The sequence below is a fragment of the Saccostrea cucullata genome, unplaced genomic scaffold (genome assembly GCF_032062105.1).
Source record: "Saccostrea cucullata isolate Sc308-1 unplaced genomic scaffold, CSIRO_AGI_Scuc_v1 ctg10734, whole genome shotgun sequence".
In the NCBI taxonomy this organism is placed as follows: domain Eukaryota; kingdom Metazoa; phylum Mollusca; class Bivalvia; order Ostreida; family Ostreidae; genus Saccostrea; species Saccostrea cuccullata.
In genome coordinates, this window is record NW_026923882.1 from 1 (window position 1) to 22,775 (window position 22,775).

General features: G+C 32.4%; 1 pseudogene; it reads left to right on the forward strand.

The window, feature by feature from the left end:
- Window positions 1-7,639: 7,639 nt before the first annotated feature.
- Window positions 7,640-17,121, forward strand: LOC134265177 (uncharacterized; annotated as a pseudogene).
- Window positions 17,122-22,775: the final 5,654 nt, after the last annotated feature.

Consider the following 22,775-nt stretch of genomic DNA (forward strand, 5'->3'; position numbering starts at 1 on the left):
CACATTCCTTAAACTTTCTCCCAGGATGACTTGGCACAAATTAGCAAAATTTTATCAAGTTTTTAGATCTAAACCAGTGATCGAATAAATCTTCTTTCTCTCGTGAAAATTTCCAAAAAAGGATTATCAAACTTCCTATACTTTCTGAATTTTTGTCTATATTCTTCAGGTATCATTCATATGCTTTTAATATTGCTGCTTTGACCTTCTCATAGTCTGAACTTTCAGCTACCCCTAGTGCAGAGTATACCTCAGCTGCTTTGCCAACCAGTACACTTTGTAACATTGTTGCCCAAAACGTGTTGTGGCCATTTAAGATTCTCTGCATTTTTCGAATTGGGGAAAATATTTGTCTACAGATTTTTCTTAAATTTAACTAACCTAATATTTTTTGCTGCGTCAAATTCATTCTTGACAAATGACGGTTCTGGTTGGTGCTGTAATCTTAATTTCTCTAACTCAAAGTGCTCTTGTCTTTCTAATTTGTCTAATTCAAATTTTCGTTCACGCTCTCGTTCTTTTTTTTAATTTTGTTAATTCAAATTTTCGTTCACGCTCTCGTTCTTCTCTTTCTAATTTTTCTCTTTCAAATCGCATTTTCTCTAACTCTAATTGAAATGTTTTCTGCCATTTTATAAGAGCCTAACTCTGATTTAACTGTATATTTGGAAGATCGATTTTTAAAAGATGTTTTCTTCTACTAGTTTGTTTGCAACCTTAATTCTTATGTCTTGCTTTCTCTGAGAGGATTTCACATCTAACCCAAAATGCAAACCTAATGCGATCAAGTCATCCTTTTTTAACGTTAAAAAACCTGAACACTTGGTGAACCAAAAAAGTAGTGACCGAAAATACCATGTTGATTTTTGCTGGCTTATAATCAAATTTAACGGTTCAATAAACAAAATTTTGACAATAAACTGCAAAAGTGCAAGAAATTCTTTATCCCGGACGAGCCCCCAAAATTTTGTTATGGGCAAAATTTCCCGAAATGCCAGCAAAGATCAATAGCACAGTTTAAACTTAACAATAATTTATTTACAGTAATATATAATAAATATATCAAACATAAAGTACAAACTTAGCAAGAATCTAAAAATACATACATAGAGTGTTTTTGCCAAAAATGTCCCAGTGAAAATATATCCCATCTATATCTCAATAGTGCTTATACGACAAAGTATTGTATTTGCATCGAATTGACAGGGTATTTATATAGTATCATAAATCTAGAATATTCTAGAAATTATTAAAACATGATATTACTGGAACAATCTGGAGCCCTGCGAACGATCATGAATAATTCATGAATTTCCTTAATTTTTCATGAATTTATTCATGAAATGTTCATGAAATGTTCATGAAGATCCTATGAACTTATTATTGGACATTTTCAAATCATGAATTTTTATTCATGAAAGAAAATTATGAAATTCATGAATATTTTTTTTCATGAATAATTCATGAAAGTAATTTTCATGAAGATTCATCATTTCAAGAATGTCCAATAATAAGTTCATAGGATCTTCATAACTATTCATGAATCATTTGATGAATTTTTTCAGGAATGTTCATGAATGAATAAAATTCATGAACCATTAGCATTCATGAATATTCTTGCTTATTCGTAAACAAAAAATAAATATTATTATTTATTCATGAAAATGCATAAAGTCATGCTAAAAAAGTAACAGTAGATGATTTATAATACAGCATCTTGAAAGATTTTACAGAAATGTTGTTTGTTTTCCAACCATGGCAACAAAATCTTTGTTAAAAAAATTAAAATAGACAATTCTGACACATTAAACCATAGAAAATGAGTAATGTAGTTCATCCTGGTGTAAGTATAAAAAATTTCAATTCAAATGCAACTCTTTGCAGAATGTTTAACCTTATTTGGTCAAAAGGAGAGGGGGATCCTTCCTCAGCATGTTTCAAATTGTGTTTTAATGCCAGAAATTGAACAGTATTTAATTCCAGTCTAGGAAAGACGTTTGTTCAGCACCAGGTTAACAGTTTTCAGTGCTTTCAAGCAGTTCAACAGAGGTGGTCAATTCAAAAATCCTTATTGTCTCTCCAAGTAGAATTTCCAGAATTTCATCATTTGGATCCTTTGATTGAATATCATTCATATTTTCATTTCTTTTTTTGTTTCTTTTAAAGAGCTAGATTTTTTATTTTTTGTGCAGCCAGAGTTTCTTCTCTTCTGCTCATCAACATTTGTGAACTGCTTCTTTTTTTCCTTCAAAAAGAAAGATTTTTGAAAGTACCCATGATTGTAAAACATAAGACTTTTTTGTATTTTCTTGCGCATTTTAGTTTCATTTAATTTTGCATCAGAGACACTTCCAAATTAAAAAATTCTGAGTGGAATTTATGCCTATTTTCTTGGACCACCATTTTGTAGATCAATCGGGCCCTTGAATGTTTTGAGTATAGTCTATAATTAATGTATGTTATATGGTCGGATCCAAACTCAAAGCAAAGTTAGACAAAAATAAATTGCATTAAAAAAAAAGAGACATATTAATTTATCATAATGTGCTTTAATTAGTTGTTATTTTACAAATAGACAGTAACATTTACAGACAGATTTCTGACTCAGTGACTGTCTCCATTTTTTGTCACTCACCAGTTATGAAGTAGATCGATCCTATGTATAGTCTTCCTTCTTCATATTCTGTTATTTTCTTAAAAAGTTGACAAAGATCAGTGACTGTACTGTTTATTGGACACACCTTGTGAGAGGGTGAAAAACTACAAATTACAAAAGCATAATAAGAATTTGACAAAATATCAAAATCATAAGCAATCATACAAAATTAAATGCGTAACTTTAACATGTGAGCTGAACAGGCCTATGCCTATCGCATGCTGAAAATGTGCGGTTTTACAAAACATTGTAGTTAAGGAATTTAAACATGATAAAATATATTGCATAATACTGTTAGATACAGATGATCAAGTTAGATATATTTTCAAGTAAAACAATATAAAACTTACTCCTTATGGAGGCCAACATCACCAAACTTCACAGCCAAAACGCCAGGCAAACAGCATGGCTACCATAATTAGTATAAACAGAATATTGAACCCGATCGAAATAAAATCATGCAATACGAAAACGGCACAGTGACTATGCAAATAATAGATCACAAATACTGATTCTTCCACACTACAATTCCCACTTCCAACGTCTCGCGCGTTTTCAAGTTTGCGCCTATTCAAAAATGTACGGTAGAGCTAAGAAATACCTTAGTTTCGAATTTCCAAGATTTCTGTTTAAAAAAAATTACAAACACTATCTGAATAACATTTCACTGAAAATACAATATTTTATATCAAAATAAGTTTTATCAATGAAGAATTCGATTTTTTTACGTCATGAATTATACATGTATTGACTTTTAGTTTCGTATAGCAAGTATGGCGGCCCCCTATGACATGATTATAACAATCTCTTGCCCTCAGACAGAATATTCTGAGCTGTGAAGACGCATAGGAGAATTAAAACTACAAAATACGAATGTGGATCATAGGTACTTTACAACCATGCTGTCTTTGCTCTATCATTAACGCACGAAGCAAGGGAAACTTTTGACATTTTAACTACACCAAAATTGAAATGTATGTAGCGTTTCGATCCAGGAATAATACGGTACAGTACAGACAAGTGATATAATTTTTAAGTTGTTAATAATATATATAAAACGTTTTTTACGAAGCTCACTAAGTTCATTTTCCATAATGTTACATTTTCCAACAAATTGTTTAAAGTTTGATATTGTAGAAAATTCGGTCGAACAAAGTTGTGTGATGAAAAAAATTATTAAAGCACATTATGATGAATATAACTGTTTAATTTAAATTATGAAGAAACACAAGTAATGAATTTGAAAAAAAAATGCTGTCAATTGTGATACAGTGTTTGTTAAATTAAAATCAAATAAAAACACTAAATGTTTAGAGATTTCATGTTTTTTTTTTAGATGGTGAAAGAATTATTATTAAACATATATTATACTAGGGGCTTGTTCAACAATTGCATCTGCATGCAAAAGTTGTATTATGAGAGTATTGAGTATTTTCTGTTAATCATTTTTGTCAATTATTTTAGTCTTCATGAAAATTCATGAACATTCATAATACCTTGAACTCTACATTTTTTCTGTTTTTAAAATGAAAATAATCAATATTCATATATATTCATCATCTGTTCGTGAACTACATTTTATGAATATATTCATGAATAAAGTTCATGAACCATCTTTATGAACCAGTCATGAACCAGTCATGAACACATCATGAATGTTCATGAACGATTCATAAAAGTTCCTGAAATCATGAATTTCACCTCGCAGGGGCATACACAAAATTTAAGAATGTTCTAGATCAAATGACCGAACATGTTGACCACCCTGGAATTTTCAAGAAACTTAATGTTACTAATTATATACATAATGAAACAATACACATCTCACAACAATACCACGAAGTATTGATATAAGATTGAGTAGCCTGACTTCACCATTAACGGTAATATTCTAAAACAAGTTTTCAACACCCTATATTTTATAATTTTAATTTTAATACCGAATTATCGAGTCTTTCTAAATATTACAATGTACTGTAAACCTATTACATTTGGCGCTGTATTCTTTTTAGCGTTTTTGGCGGACAAAAACTTCCGCTAATTCAAGTACAACGCTAAATGTCTTAAACATATAATTTATACATTAATAAGCAAATTAATAGATGCGCTAAATCAAATCTGCGATAACTTGTTCAAAAATCACTTTCCGCCAAATATTGTACACGCTAAATATAATTACAGTACTTGAAATGAAACGTAGATACGAGAATTACGAGGGACGTACAATAAATAAAGTCATCAGCTCGATGACATACAACATAGAAATCATATGACATTAAGCTTGACTCGAGATATCGCGCGGAAACGAAAGTGTTATAAAAGACAGAATTTGCGAATTTATGACCTTGACCTTTGACCTTTTGACCTCAAAATCAATTTCTTCTTTAGTCCATAGGGAGTTGCTATGCAAAATTTCATTGCGAAAGCTCAAAGGGTTCTCGAGATATCGTGTGGAAACGAAAACGTTACAGACAGACAGAAAGACGGACGGACGGACAGACCAAAAATTAATATGCCCCACTTTTCAAGCGGGGACAAAAAAAAAGTACAACAAATCATAGGATCTGCAATATTCCAGTATACGAAGGGCCGTACTCAAAAATGTGTTCTAAAAACAATTAGAAATTGAACTAGATGAGATCTCGTTGCGAGCAACGAGTAGGTCTTCCGTTGAATTTCTCGATAAGATGAGATGTGATTTTGACTGAGATATTCGTTTAAAGAGAATGACATTGAGTTTTCCCTCATTAAAGTTAAAGTTTCTCATTTTTATCACGATATTCTGAACATCTTTTGTTTGATAAGGCTTATGAAAATACTCCCCCTTTCCGAGACATAAAGCATAAAAATATAGCATTTTGGTCCCTTGTGACCCCTTATTACGTAACATATGATAAAAATATTAACATATATTGTTGCAATTCGTTAAGATGAACACTTTTGCCCTTGTAGTGTATAACAAAATATTGATCATTAGAGAGTTATAGATAAAAGAATATTGGCCCCTCTGAGCCCCTTTTTCTTGATATCAAATGAAAGGTCTTGTGATTTTGATGATTTTTTGTTCAACACTTATTCAGAGATTTCTACTCGTTGTGGAGATATGCTAAATAAAAATATTTAGGGGTCACTTTTTCAAGTCCTTAATGGGACTGTTTTACAAAAATTCAAAGTATGCATATTGTTAAGAAAATTTTCTGACCATCTTTTGTTCAATGTAGCTTATCAAAATATTCCCCATTTTCGAGATATAAAGCGTCAAAGATATGACATTCTGCCCCCTTGTGACCCCTAATTACGCAACATATGATCAAAATTATATCATGTATTGTTGCAAATCGTTAAGCTAAACACTTTTGCTTCAGTAATGTATATCAAAATATTGTTCATTAGAGAGTTATAGATAAAAGACTTTTGGTCCCTCTGAGTCCATAATTTGAGGGGTCAGCCCCTTTTTCTTTATATCAAATGAAAGGTCTTGTGATTTTGAAGATTTTTTGTTCAACACTTATTCAGAGATTTCTACACGTTGTGGAGATATGCTAAATTTTTTAAATATTTGAGGGCCACTCTTACGAGTCCTTAATGGGGCCGTCTTACAAAAATTCAAAGTATGCATATTGTTTAGAACATTATTCTGGTCATCTTTTGTGCAATATTGCTTATCAAAATATTACCACTTTTCGAGATATAAAGCGTCAAAGATTTGACATTCTGCTCCCTTGTGACCCTAATTACGCAACTTATGATCAAAATTGTATCATATATTGTTGCAAATCGTTAAGCTAAACACTTTTGCTTCAGTAATGTATAACAAAATATTGTTCATTAGAGAGTTATAGATAAAAGACTTTTGGTCCCTCTGAGCCCTTAATTTGAGGGGTCAGCCCCTTTTTCTTGATATCAAATGAAAGGTCTTGTGATTTTAAAGATTTTTTGTTCAACACTTATTCAGAGATTTCTATTCGTTGTGGAGATATGCTAAATGGAAATATTTAGGGGCCAACCCCTCAACTCCTTAATGGGGACGTTTAGCAAATAATAAAAGGTTGCATATTGTTTAGAACATTATTCTGGCCATCTTTTGTTCAATATAGCTTATCAAAATATTCCTCCTTTTCGAGATATAACGCGTCAAAGATTTGATATTCTGGCCCCTTGTGGCCCCTAATTACGCAAGATATGCCTGAAAGTTTACTATATATTGTTCCAAATGATCTAAAATTTAAAAATATTGAAAACTCGAGCAGAAAAAATGATAAAATTTTTGGTCAAACGGGGGATCGAACCCAGGTCGCCCGCGTGACAATCCAACGCGCTAACCATTTAGCCATTGGAATTACCGCTTCGCGTTTTCAAATGCAAATATCTCGAGATCGGCTTTTTTGATTTTCAAACAAATTACATATTTCGCTTCTGCAAAAGGGTCTCTATTCAAATCAAAATTAAAAATATTAAAAATCAAAAGTTGAAAAATTTCGTATTTTAAATTCGCTTCCGGTAGCGACCGGAAGTATTGACATCGCACGAAAAGGTGATTCTGCAACGCTATAAGTCATGAACTATCATCTCCAAATAGTCTCCAGTTCATATCTTAAGCAGTTTTCGCTAGTAAGTAAGAATAAGACAAAATTGCAATTTAAAATCAGAAAATTGTCCATATCTCACGATCGGAAGTGACGTCATAAAAACGCTTAAAAACCGCGTGCACAAAATCGGTTGGAAAAAAAAATAATAATAGGGAAAAAAGAAACCGAAGAATAACAAGAAGGTCTTCCGTTGGAGACGGAAGACCTTAATCAAAATGTTATAGACATGTGTTTAATTAAAAGAGAATATTTTAGTTAAATCATTAAGATAAAATCATAAAAAAGGGATTTTTTTTTTCTTTCCGAGCCCCGATGACATTATTTTTTGAACGCCCCTCGTATTTTATTTGATTGTTGTGTCAAACATTCCTTTTATTCGATTTCAGAGAGAAAGACGAGAAGACAATTTTTTGCGATCCGTGTTTATACGACAATTTACAAAGCGTTGCAACGCATTTCTGCAAAACATGTGAAGTTCCTGAACCGCAGTGCCAAGATTGTGCGAAGCAGCATCTACGACAGCGATCAGGAAGAGGGCATATTTTGTGTGACGACATTAGAAATTTAAAGTCACAAAAATCAAATTTGCCCCCTTTAGAGTAAGTAAAATGAATCAATGAAACTAAAAATAAAAAACCCAATGCAACGTTTATTTAAACAGTAAATAAAATTTAAAGGTAATATGAAACTTTTTGGACTAATTAGCATAATAAGACATGTAAACAAGTTTTGGTTCTTTTCTATATTAAAAATATGTACGCTCTATAAAGAACAATTTTCATTCTTCAGGGCGGATGCTCCGTTACAACCGGATCCTAAGGTATTGAATTCACCGAAAGTAATGATGAAGAAGTAAAGAAATAATCATTCATATTAATTTAAAGAATCATCTTCCTGTTATAACCATTGTTTGATATTGATGAAATCCTTATGTGTATAAATTAAAGTCGCTTAATGAAGAGAATCAGGGGACATGAATGTGAAGAAAAGATAGGCATGGAGAAATATCAAGAACAAGACAAACCAAACATCATAGGCGCTCCCCATTTTTGAATGTGATAAAATGATACTCTACAAAGGTCCACCTCTCTTGATTTTATAGGGTATACTCGGTCTATGAAGGCTATCATTTCGTCATCTACAAAATTACACGGGAAGTGCCTATTACGAACATTACCTCCTCTACATTGCAAACGGTGGAAGACATAGGTATAGCGAATCTATGGAAGCCGGTAGGTGCCAGGTAGAAAAAAAAATTATCTGGTGGCCGCCAGATAAAATATTTTTCTACCTATCGGCTTCCGTTCAAATTGAGTGAAATTATTTTTAGAGATTAGAATGGCATAGTGAACACTTTTCCACCAGGATAAATGTAGGTTTCGCGATTTTCTAATTCAAAATTGAATTCTGAGTATATTTTGGTGCTTTCAAATATGTAAAATGTACTTATACAAGAAATGTTTGAGATTTTGTGTGAATTATTGGTGTGTGAGTCACACAGACTCAAAATTTTAATTTGTAAGGAATGTTAAAGACAAATAATTGCAAAATGCAAATATACAAAAATGGTATTCAAATTAAATTCACTGTTGGCTTAGAAGAAAACCCAGCGAATGTAAATATTGAAACATGCTGAGCAATATGTTTAGTAAAATTTCAATCAGCTACCCAGGAAAACGGTACTTATTAAATTATATGATCAAGTACTTGAGATATTTTACACAAACGAACCCTGGATTCTCAAAATAATATATTTCTACTCACAATATCAAAATTATGTGTGCTGTTAATTAAGACTGGTCGCTTTATCAAAAATTCATGCATTTTTTTCAGATCCCCGGGAAGCCAAAATCTTTAAAAATCAAATCCGATGTTATGGAGCTTTGTTGGGAAAAACCATCAGAAAAAGTTGATCATTACCAAATTCGGTATAAGAGTTTGAACGGCAAAGAAAAATGGAAATTTGTTGAAACCGATTCCGATGAAAATCATGTAACTATAACAGGACTTATGGCAAATACACAATATATATTTCAAGTGAGAGGAATTTTTGGGGGATGAGGAAGGACGTTATGGACCAGTAAATGAGGATCTTTCGACAACAAAGTCATTGGCAACAATGATGTTAGAATCTTCAATTCTTGTTAATAAAAATGATCCTTCGAAATATCAACTTCCTGTTCAAGAAAATCAAAGAGCTAGAAACCCTCAAGCAAGAACCAGGCAATTATTCTTAGGTATTTTTAACATAATCAATCTGGTAATCTCTTATGCTCATCTGAGCTGAAAGCTCAAGTAAGCTTTTCTCATCACCCTTTGTTTGTCGTCCGTCCGTTTATCCGTCAATCTCTAAATTTTTCACATATTTCAACCTCTTAAAAACCACAGAAAAAGTTTAGCCAAACTTGGTATAAGGCGTTCTTAGGTAAAAGAGAGTTTAAATTATTAAAATAAAGGACCAAGCCCTTTTCCACCCTCTTCCGCAGAAATGAGATATGCGATACTTATTTATCCAAATCGTGATCCCCGGGTTTTTGCGGGGCTACAGTAGGGAAATCAAATTATTAAATTGAAATACATGTATAAGAAAAATCTTTTCTCCGTATTCTCCGTATCAAGAACCACGGGGCCAGTAAAGTTAACAATTATGCAGAAGCATTCTGGGCTAGTTGATATTCCCACGAACCGATCTACATGACCATAAAATGCTGATACTTATGTGGAAGCATTAAGGGATAGTGAAAATTCCAAATCATGACCCCTGAGGGTAAGACGGGACCACAGTAGGGATTACAAGTGGGTAAATCTGGTAAGGACAGCGTATAGGTAAAGTTACTCAGGTGAGTGTTGTGGTTCTCTTATATTTTACATCATATGTTAAAACATGCATAAACTATTATATATAATGTACAATTTGTCTTCATCTTATTGTACCTAAAACAATATTAATCAGGCAAACTCAATCATGGTTATACTGAGGAGAAAACCATTATGCTAGTTGGAGCAACAGGTTCCGGAAAAAGCACATTAGTAGATGGCATCATTAACTACGTTTTAGGAGTGAGTTTTGAAGATCCTTTTCGATTTACAATGGTTACACTGGAAGATGAAGAAAAGAAAACTCATAATCAGGTATTTTATCTGTAATTGGAAATAATTACTAACCTACCCTTACTATATTAAATGAATGAGCTATTTTACATATACAAGGTGTGCTGCCAAAAATGATTACAAAACGCTACCCTTTTTGGCATGTGTATTCTGTTTTTTCCGGTGTAATTATATGTACAGAATTTTTAATTATGAAGGTTCAGTCAAATGCGTGCATCTTAGACCAAAACGAAATCTAAATGTGATATTGCAATTGATTTACATAATAACATAAAAGAAAAATGTTCAAATTATGATTTCCCTGGATGTGATTTGGCCACCGTCGTAAATGTGAAGGGATTTTCAGATATTTTGAATTCTGCTGAAAAGTCTAAGAATTAAAATGTTGATTTAATGCATTGGTGTAAACAATAACCATACAGAGCAGAATTTTTAGCGAGAATTCAATTTGGCCTAATTAAAGAGGGTACTGAGATTGCTAAAATTGAATATTATTAAAAATCAATTGTGATTTACCCCAGTATTTGTAATTCAGCGAAATGATCAAGAATAATTCTTGAACTTTTAAAAAATTTTTTTGAATTATATTCTTGAATCTGCTCATGAATTGTTCATGAAGATCCCATGAAGTTAAAATTGGTCACTCATGATTTCATGGATTTTATTCATGAAATCCAAAATCAAGAATATTCAAGAATAGTTTGTTGTTCATGAACAAACTTGGATTTTTTTTAATTGCCTGCAAAATGATCAAGAATAATTCTTGAACTTTCAAGAAAAGTTCATGAATTTTTTTCTTGATCTTTCAAGAAAAGTTTATGTAGTTGATCCAAAAGTTCGTGGAATTTCTTTCTAAAATTTTATCGTGATTTGATGAAATCAATCAACAGGCATATTCATAATACTAGTATAGAGTCATAATACAACAATATTGGAAAATTTCACTACTTTCCAATTACCAATAAGGTCACACGAGCTTTCTGAAAATGGATAGTTGGGAAACCCGGGGGAGACTTCGACGTAACGTCAAGTTAGATATGTCACGTCACGTTATAGAAGCATCTCGCCCAAATGTCCAATTATAATACGTAATTCTACAAAATGCTGCCTTTTTCTCCATTTTTTTTTCTCAAAAAAGCCTGAGTATCCTCTCGCGCCAACTTTTTTTACTCATATTTCAAAAATACTACCCATCTTTCCATATGATGTTCAAATTTCAGTAGCAATGTCAAGAACAGTACGGCAGCCGACAACGTCCATTAACGCTTTTAAATTGTCTAGGGGGATACGTACTTAAACAGAACCTCTAAAAAGCGACCACACCTTTTATCAATGTCCATGGAAGTTCTGTTTGTTTAAATTTCTTATGCCTCTGGAAAACCAGTAACTAAATGCATTTTTTCCAAGCCTATGTCAATAATATACGCGTGTAAGATAGAGTAAGATAGAGTGATCCTGGGAATTTCACAAAACGTGTGACTTGACCGAAATTTGACGTTATCTAACAACTTAAAGATGAGTAATAAATCATCAACTTATAAACTAAATATCCAGTTAAATCAGTAAAACTCTCACACAAATGTTTAGAAAAGATCAAGCAATCGTAATAATGACATAATTTTCGTTTTATACCACATATGGCGGTTTAATTCTTATTTTACGAATTAAGAATTTAAATGATAATAAACGCGTTAATGTCTCCCCCGCATTTCCAAACAACCGTTTCTATGGCAACTGCCATAAAGGTACTATCGAAGATATTTAAAATGGTTTTTTTTAATTTAAAATATTCATCAAGTGTCTATATTTTCATTTGTAACTTTCAACTAATTCCACTGAATAATAAATAAAATATGAAGAAATTCCACGAACTTTTGGATCAACCCTCGTATTAATAAGTTCAATGCATTTTCATGAACTATTCATGAATAATTTGTAAAAGTTATATAGGAATATTCATGAACTATTCTTGAATGTTTTTGCTTCTTTGTAAACAAAAATGTAATAAGTTATGCAAAATGAAAAACTGTAAAAGAAGATATTTTATAATATATCATCTTGAAAGATTTCAAAGAATTTATTTTCCAATCATGGTAACAAAATCTTTGTTCAAGTAAACAACTCTGATAAGTGATAACGATAATAAATGAATTATGTAGATCATTCCTGGTAAAATTATGAAAAATGTCAATTCAAATGCGTCTCTTAGCAGAATCCTTAACCTTACTTGGTCAAGAGGAGAGCGGGTTCCTAAAAATACTCAGTATATTTCAAAGTGTGTTTTCATGCCTAAAATGGAATTATTTTTAATCCAAGTCTGGTAGAAAAGTGTATTCGGCAATTAGGACATCAGCTAAAAGGGCTTTCAATGATTTTGAGCAGAGGTGGTCAATCAAAAAATTCTTATTGGCTTTCCCTGTGGAATTTCCAGAATTTCATCACTTGGATCCTTTGATCGAAAACTATTCATATTTTCATTTCTTTCTTTTGTTTTTCTTCAAGAGCCTGGATTTTTTTGCAGCCAGAGTCTTCTGATCTAAACTTATCAACATTATCTGTGAACTGCTTCCTTTTTCCCTACAAGAACAAAGATTTTATGAAATTGCTCATGAATGTGAAAATTTAAGACTTAATTGTATTTTTTGCATATTTGTTTCATTTAATTCTGCATCATATCAAAGTATTCCGAGCGGGAGTTTAGCCTGTTTCCCTTGCCCGCGTTGTTGTAGGTGAACAGGATTATGAATGTTTTGATCCTCAATCTTTAATTATTGAATGTAACGTAATTTGGTTGGATCCCTACTCATTACAAAGTTTGGCAAAAATTTCATTAAAAAAAGACACAACTTTTACAAATAGACAGTAACATCTACAGACAGATATATCACACATTCACATGATTCAGCGATTGCGTCCATATTTTTATTTCTTTTTTTTTTTTTTTTTTGTATATCATCACTCATATCTGAAGTTATGAAGTAAATTGATCCTCTGGATATTCTTTCTTCGTATTCTGTTATTTTCTTCAAAGGTTGACAAAGAATGACTACGCTCATAATCCTTCCACTCTACCGATTCACTTTCTAACGTCTCGCGCGTTTAAAAGTTTTCGCCTTTTAAAAAGTGTAATGCAGAGCTAATAGTAAGAAATAGTTTCGGATTGCCAAGATTTTTGTTTAACAAAAAATAACAAACACTATCTGTATAATTTTTCACTGAAATTATTTTTTTAAAAATTAATATGTTATCATTTAATGATTAAGATTTTTTTTACATTATACATGTAGAGCCATAGTTTCGCATTGTAAGTATGGCCGCCTCCATATATCAGGAGGACAACAAATATCTCTTGGAACCACTCGCCCTCAAACTGAGTACCCTGAGCTATGAAAGTTTGTAGGAGAATCTCAGAATAGACTACAAAATATGAATATGGATCATGTCATAGATACAATCATGCAGTCTATGCTGTATCATTTACACGCGATAGACAGAAAAATGTAACTTTAACTGCATCAAAATATAAAGCGTTTCGACCCAAGAAAAGTACGGTACTGTACGGACAAGAGATATGATTTTTAGTTGTTAATAGATTTATGATACGTTTTTACAACTTAAGGTAGATCGCGGGTTTACTGTTTGCCTGAAAACATACTCTGAAAATTTGTCAACTGAACCCTCTCGTTTCAGATTTTACTTTCTGAATTTTTTGTGAGATTCATCTGCGTGGTTATATTGTTATCGCATTTCAAAGGCACTAATGTTGATGAGAACTGGTGACGCTGTTACAATGAAATATATAGTAAATGCGCCTTTCTCGTCTGTAAACGCATTTCAAAACCACGCTTATAATATAAAAACGGCGCAGACAAATTTTATATTACTCGACACAATGGAACTGAGATAAATTTAGAATCGATCTATTAAAAAAAATTAATATGTGTTCTCGCTCATTTTCTCGCAAAAAAACTTAAAAGTTTTACGAATTTGTAACAAACGTATATAATTTTATTAAGACGTTATATAACGTTAGTGCGACGTCATTATTTTCGTACGTCTCAGAATCACGATGCAATCAACAATTCACTGAAAATAAAACATGTTTTATCCGCATTTTCAATTTTTAATTCATTGGCAATAAATGTTCAAGTAAACATTGTCATAATTTATCTAATTTGTCACACTTTTTTCAATGAAACACAGATTCATATTATTTGAATAAATTTTGACCTTTCATATTTTAACGTTATGTTAATTCTTAATTTAATTTAGTATTGATTAGTTATTGATTGATCCTTTATCTTTTATTACATATAAATAGATATTTTTACAGACAAAACAAGCTTTAATGTACTGATGGAAATACTTTTTGCTTGTTTGTAGTTGATACTGTAAACGTAGTAAGGTTTTTACGTCGAATCCTATTGTGACGTCAGCAAACCCGCGATCTACCTTAATTGTTTAAAGTTTAGCAATAGAGAAAATTGGATCGAACAAAGTTGTGTCGTGAAAAATAAGATTATTTAAAGCACAATATCAATATAGCTGGCTAATTTAAATGATGAAGAAACATTAGTAATTCAATATGAGAAAATGCTGTCAATGATAATGCAGTGTTTGTTTAATTATAATCATAATTTTATTATAATCTCCCTTCTACATGTATACAGTTCATAACAGATTTTAATTATCTTGAAGAATCTAAGTTATCAATTACATAGAGTAGAAAATAGTGATTTTAACCTCTTATGTTCTCCTACTCGGCTCTGATCCCATATTTTCAAAATCAAAACAATAGCATGTTATTAATTATACCAGGGGCTTGTTCAACAATTGCATCTGCATGCAAAAGTTGTATTATGGGAGTGATGAGTCAGTTTTCTTCAACCTGAAAATTACCAATATTCATATTTGTTCATGAACTACATTTTATGAATATATTCATGAATAAAATTTATGACCTGTCTTTATGAACCAGTCATGAATCTGTTATGAATAAATAATGAATATTCATGAAGGTTCATAAAAGTTCCTGAAATTATGAATTTCATCTCGCAGGGGTGCTTCTTTGGTGAGCACTTTAAAATTGACAAAACTACTTTTCTTTTGAAATAAAATACTAATTTAAAGTAACTACATTTGCGTCTCGCTAAATTTTCCACTTGTATACAGTATTTGAGATCAAATACGTAAGATTTTACCTAAATCTTCATAATATTTTATGTAACTTTTAAGGAGGAAAGATTAGGCTGAAATTTTTGTCAAGTGTTCTTGTCATATTTAGAATTTCTATTAACAAGTTAATATTGTATTGAATTTTGATATCACGAAATTTACCTCCACAGGCCATGTCTCAGACAGAATGGATAACGGTATATAGAATTGCTCCAACTGAAGGAAGTCGACTCAACTACATGCTTAACATCATTGATACCCCAGGGTTTGGAGACACACGAGGAAAAGAACGTGACCACGCTATTGTAGATCAAATAAGACACTTGTTTTCCGCACAAGGTGAACAAGGTGTCCTCTACATCGATGCTGTTTGCTTTCTTGTTAAAGCTCCTGATGCACGTCTTACTGTCGTGCAAAAGTACATATTTAGCTCTATCATGTCTCTGTTTGGAAAAGACATTGAATCAAACATATGCACGCTAATTACATTTGCTGATGGTGCACAGCCCCAGTACTTGCTTCTCTAAAAAGTCTAATCTGCATTTCGGTGCGACTTTTCAGTTCAATAATTCGGCCCTATTTGCGGAGAATAAAAATCTAAATGACAATGCTTTGTCACCGATGTTCTGGGAGATGGGATGCAAAAGTTTTGACAGATTTTTCTTCCAAATGAATTTTTTTGAAACAAGAAGTCTCTGTCAATCAAAAAACGTTTTAGAAGAAAGAGAGCAGTTAAAAACTATTCTTTCAAATGTTCGACCCCAAGTATCAGCAGGATTGTCAAAATTGTCTGAACTAAGTGATCAGTTAGATATTTTCAACAGATACAAAAAGGAAATAGAAAACAATGAAAAGTTTGAATATCAGGTCGAAGAAACCAGACAAGAAATGGTTGACCTTCCAAAAGGTCAGCATGTTACAAATTGCCTTAACTGCAATGTCACTTGCCATGAAAAATGCCAGATAGCAGATGACGCTGAGAAAAGTGGTTGCTGGGCAATGGATAGACAAACTGGACATTGTAGAATATGCGTAGAGAAATGCATCTGGTCAGTTCATAAAAACACTCCCTACATCTTTAAATATGTTACTGAAACTGTCAAAAAAACATACGCTGAGATGAAGAAGAGATATGAAGATGCTATAGGCCAAACACTATCTCACGAAAAGTATATTGAAGAACTGACTTATGATGTGGATGATTTGTTTGAGCAGGTTTCTTCAATGATGAATGAGATGAATCGTTGCAAAACAAGACTCAAAGAGATTGCGTTAAGACCTGATCCTTTATCAGCAGTAGAGCACATCGATCTTATGATACAGTCTGAAGAAAGTGAAAAACAACCAGGATTTCCGAAAAGAGTAAAAATGCTTATGGAAATGAAAAGAATGGCCCTCGTAGACAAAGATGTGGAGAGTTTCAGTCAAAATATAAAAGTCACTCGCAAGAACATTCAATCAGCCACAGGCAAAACTTTCACTAGAAGTCGAAGAGTGCGTGTCGTAAAGGGAGGAAATGTTTTTTCGCGGGGTTTGAATTACGTGAAAAAATTATTTTAACTTTTTCACGTAAATCGTGCTTTAGTGGGTTATGACGTATGTAAATAGATGTTCTGAATAATAACAAGTTGACGTTCTGGTTGAATAAATATGATCTATATAACTGTAAAATGTGCCTGACGGACACAAACGTCTTTATCAAACTAGTTCCTCTGTTCAACATTTTTCAAAGCGATATTTGGTAAAGGATTTTGCGTCGTGCGGCCACTGGGAATAAAATTATCCGTCAATTTAATGCGATAAACGTTTTTCACACGCAATGTTGACGCTGCTTGTCAGCCTAAACGCAAATATAACTTCGTTTATATGCATAGAAAAACTATGGCTTTAATTATTTTTTTTATAATAAATACTTTTGTTAGTGAAACAATGATGCCCTTCCCCGCATGGTACATGTAGCTTTTTGTGAAGATTTTTAGCAGTTGGCAATACTACTAGGTCCAGGTCAAAGAGTAAAAAATAATGGTAGTCAGGGGAAAGCTTTATTATAAGAAAAGCACGTGTTTAAGAATGTATTTGTGAAACAGAAATGCCCATGTATTACAACTTTTGCCGAAGGTTGAAATTTCTCAAAAGTTAAAACCAAGGTCAAGGGTTGTTAAGAAAAAAATTTGTAACAAGAAGATGAAACTGGCTATCAAAGGATATGGGCAAGATGAAAGATTTGGATAAACATGCAGAGAGAGGAGTGGACAAAAAGGGGCAAAATATATACATTGTACCTCCGAATCGTCCGGGGGGGGGGGGGCTAAATATCACTATACATTAATTAGCCGTATTTTGTTAATGAATTGATTGTTTGAAATATTAATTCCCTTCAACATATCTTTACTGAATCGATGACTGGTAAAGGATGTCACTTGATGATCGAACTTCTGTTGTACTAAATCCCTTCCGTTCGTTCAATCTTTGTTCATAAAACAACAAATAGTCTCCAAGCATGACAAAATTTCATTTCATTGTAAAAAAAATAATGATAATGCGGAATTTCTCTTAATATTAGGGTCGAATTAGGATTAGCGAACTACAGTGTTTAGAACTGTGCATAGTGTCATTTCAATTCACTTTTATTTGAAAAATATTGTTAAAAAGGTGTACATTTGATACAATTCTCGCAAAAAAGAAGGCCCCAACAGTAGATTTTGCACATCATTCTTTCATTTGCATTAAAATAGGATTCTTCTCACTCAAAACTATATTTCTTGTATTGAAAATTAACGAAATTTTCACAGAATCAAGAAGACAATATTACAAAGTGATGGTGTCAGTTAGATTAGTTTTGACCGTTTTATATTAGAGTCAAGGTCATTACCCTTTTCCTGGACATTAAGAATAAAAATTACTGCATCCAATCATGCGATAAGATCTTTTTTTCAAAAGATTACATGTTTTTTTTTCTTTTTGCATAAAAAGATTTTACCATGTAGGGTCTATAAGATGATATTTCCAAATTGACACATATAGTTTAACAAAAATGGATTTTAACTAATTCGAATTTTCTCTATTTTGTAAAATTTTTAAGATATTTAAGTTATTTTTATATGCACCCTATATTTAAATGTTTCGTATTTTCACACATGGTAAAAAAAAATCATGTAGAAATACAAATGGTACAAAAACAAAAAGTTTTGACAGTTTACTAAGAATGTAAAAACACTTGAATCTACGGATTTTTGCCTCATACCTGTACTTGGAAGCGTTTAGAAGCTAACATAATTGTAGTTTGTTTGGAAAATCATATTTATTTGGTATATTTTGAAACTTAAAATAATTTTGAGTTGCAAAAAAGAAGATATTTTAAATACGCCACCATTCCGCCAAAATTTTAGTCCATGCTAGTTTTCGAACACAATTTATCATTTCTATTTAAAGTTGTACAATTGTGATAAAGAAAGAAAATGTATTTTTTTTTTAAATCTCTTTCACCTTAATATATACGACATAAAAGCAAATATACATTGAATATTTCACCTTCTCAGAAACCAGAGAAGAATCCTACCGTAAGATATTCAATAGGAGTCATTCATATATATTATGCACACTAAGCTTGAATTTTTTGCTTAAAATTGTATCTATTTTTTAAGCTAAGATTAAGAAATGTAATTTTTTATAGTCTTGTAGTTTTTATTTGTTATTATTTTACCGTCTTTAAGGTTGTTTGTATTACTGTAATCGGTCCCAGAAATGTTATTCATGTAATTCGACGATCCCTCTCTGTAGAAATTCATCCGCAACAACCATAACGTTTTTCTTGCGTGAAAATTAAACATTATAATTATGTTTCCCAAACGAAGTTGGGGAACATATTGTTTTTACTCTGTTTCTTCTTCTTCTTCTTCTTCTTCTTATTAAGGTCTTCCGTTTCCAACGGAAGACCTTATTGTTTTCGTTCGGTTTCTTTTTCCCTATTATTATTTTTTTTTCTTACCGATTTTTGTGCACGCGAGTTCTCGAAAACGGCTCGGTCGATTTTCACGAAACTTTCAGATCTGATAGATATTGGTCTGAACCTTATTGGAAATTTTTTATAAGTACGTCGTCACTTCCGGTCGTGAGATATGGACGATTTACTGATTTTAAGAGGGTCAGCTTGTCCGGGCAATCACTAAAAAATGAATGAAGATATTGACTTGAGATTTTCAGTGAAGGTAGAGGAAGGATTGCTGAATTGCTTTTTTAAGTCTATATCTTTCCAGCGCAAAAGGCGTTGAAGCTCTCTTGAGCTCGTTATAATTATTATTTTTCTGACCATCAAATTTTGTGCACGTGATTTCTCAAAGACTACTGGATGGATTTTTATGTAAATTGCAGGAACAATGTGTTGCTATCTGCAGTTATTATATCCTGGTGTTTTTTTTTGGAAATTCTTATCTGGTGCCGAGTTACGGACAATTTTCTGATTTTAAATTGACATTTTGTTCGCGGATAATCTAAAGAACGGTAAAAGATATCACTGTGAAACTTTCAGGGATTATAGATCGTGATAAGTACTATCCAAGACGCGATCTTTTGTACGTCGTCTCTACTTCCTGTCGTAATGACATGCAAAGAAAAAAAGTCAAATTTTTAAACTTTTTTGTTTTTCAATATCTTCAAATCATATTAGTTTGGTTGATAGAAACATTTCTCATTAGGCTGAATATATAATTTGTTTGTAAATTGATGAATTCGAACTCGAGATATTAACATTCAAAAGTCTGAAGCGGGATCTTAATGGCGGCGGTCTCTGTCAATTCCGACATTTCGCAATAGGGGTTTACAGAGGCAGCTGAGCGTTTGCTTGAACGAAAGTAACATAAAGAGCAATGAAATGTGTAGGGATACTTGGATAGTCACGTCGTAGGTTCGTTGCAATTCGGTGTCAAACTACATTTATTATCCAAGGTCTACTTACAAGTCTTCTTTAATTGGTTTTGGTTGTTTCTCAAAGTAGAAATAGAAAAGAATTAATGTGCAAATGAAGTACAATATCTATATCTTTTGTTTTGCATCACGGTAACACATAGCTTAAATCATAGTTATAATTAATAGTTTTTCAAGAATGTAGTAAGTAAAAAACGTGACCACTGTTTTCCCATGCACACTTGTGTCATATTAAATCAATAGAAGGGACAACTGTTACAATAAGAAAATATTTTATTTTTAAAGATAACAATTTTTCAAAGACAGTTTAATTGGCCTATATAAACATTTTATTTTCTCAATGCAAGTTATTGAACATAATGGAATCTTATTTTTTGACCCTCGTAGGGCGGTCGAGGCATTTTTTTCTCTGTGAAACACACCACCTTTTTATGAAAGTGTAAGTAGTCGGAATAGTCAACTTTCGTGACTGAAAATGAAAAATTAACCATTCATAGCTGTTTCACTGCTTTAGTGTTATTTGCCTATATACGATATGTTACATGTATGTGTTATACTTTCCACACCTTAAAATTTAGGCGATAAGAACGCTCTTTTGTTATTTGATTGAAGCTATCTCACCTATTTAAATGAACATTCCAAGAGAAATTCGCTAAGATTTACTCGATGCGTTTGGCGCGAAATTATGAATAGTGACCCTTCTTTCATAATTCCAAGACAGATTAAATGTTGCACAATTATATGTACAAACAAGTGAAGTAAGAGTAGTTGTTCAAATAGCGTAATCGATAAGCGTATTGGATTTTCACCCTAGCGACCCGTTTCAATTACCAGTGTGTCCAAAATATGTTTCATCCATTTTCAGCCCGATTTTATGGGTTATTTTTCAGAATCGGACGGAAGACCTACTCGTTGCTCGCAACGAGATCGTTTCTAGTTATTATTATTATTATTTTTCTTCTTCCTGGGAAAATTTTTTACTCGAGTGATCTTGTAAACTACACATCCGATTAAGGTAAAATGTTTTTAGGGTCAGTAGACATGTTATGTAGATTTGCCGAACGAAGGTCATTTTGCGTGCAAGTGCTTGTAAGAGCGTGCACGTGCAACACGTGAAATGACCGATTTAATTGATATAGGCGTAACTTTTTACATTTCTGATTAAATGCTTTGAAACTCATGATATAAGGATATATTAGTGGCATAGACAATATGACATGGTCAAAAAAGCAAGATCTCACGTGCATGCACGTGCCCTTCGCTCTGATTGGCTGAAACTAAAGTCTCTATATCTTTCTTGTTTTTCGACGAAATCCTATGAAATTTTGAACATAGCCATGCATTAAGATTTCCTACAACATGATATAAAGCAATTATCATGAAAACACGTGCATGCACGTGCGCTGCAATCTGATTGGTTTAAACTTTAAATAGCTAACCCCTGGTTTTCAACCAAACAGGATGGAATTTGGAACATAGATAGATATAATGAACTTCTACAAGCAGGTATGCTCACCATGCACATGCGTATACGTGCACTGTAATCTGATTGACTGAAACTTTAAACAGCTATAACTCCCTTGGTTTTCAACCAAACGGGGTGGGATTTAGAACATAAATAGATGTAATGGACTTCTACAAGTTTTGTAGAAGATATGGTCATCATGCTCATGTATGCACGTGCGTGCACGTGAAATAAGTTAAATCAAAAATACACTTGAATGAGCGTATTTTTTAATACTTTTGGATTAAATACTTTAGTATTTAGTATATTAAAATGTATAGATTGTGTAGACAAGATGATATGGTCATTACGCACATGCATTCACATGCGCACACATGCAATGCTAAAATTTGAATGAACTTGGCGTTGTTAAAATCTCAAATGCATAAATTTTGTCCTATTAAATGAAGCTTACAGGGAATATGGCACCAAAAGGGAGTTGGGGAGCGTTTGGGGAACATCTGTAACGGTTCTCGTTACAATTAGCACTAGTTTATCGTTGTTTTGTAGCAGAATTAATTAAAGATGCAATTGATGTAATTTTATTTTAAAGCTATTATTCATTGTGAGCGTTTTCAAAGAAATTCGTTTAAAGCTGTTGCTATTTTCTATTGCGGATGAATCCACTGACACATTCGGTCGCGCAAATCTGACCGATCACTAAATGACGTTCGAGCTTCGCTCGACGCCATAAAAAATAGCAATTTACGGCGCAAGATTTTTGCGCACTGGTTGGGAGAATTTTACACTTTCCAAAGGTGGTAAATCGCCTACCTTTCACACCCCAGTCGCCTCTACCGGCGATAAACGTGTTTGG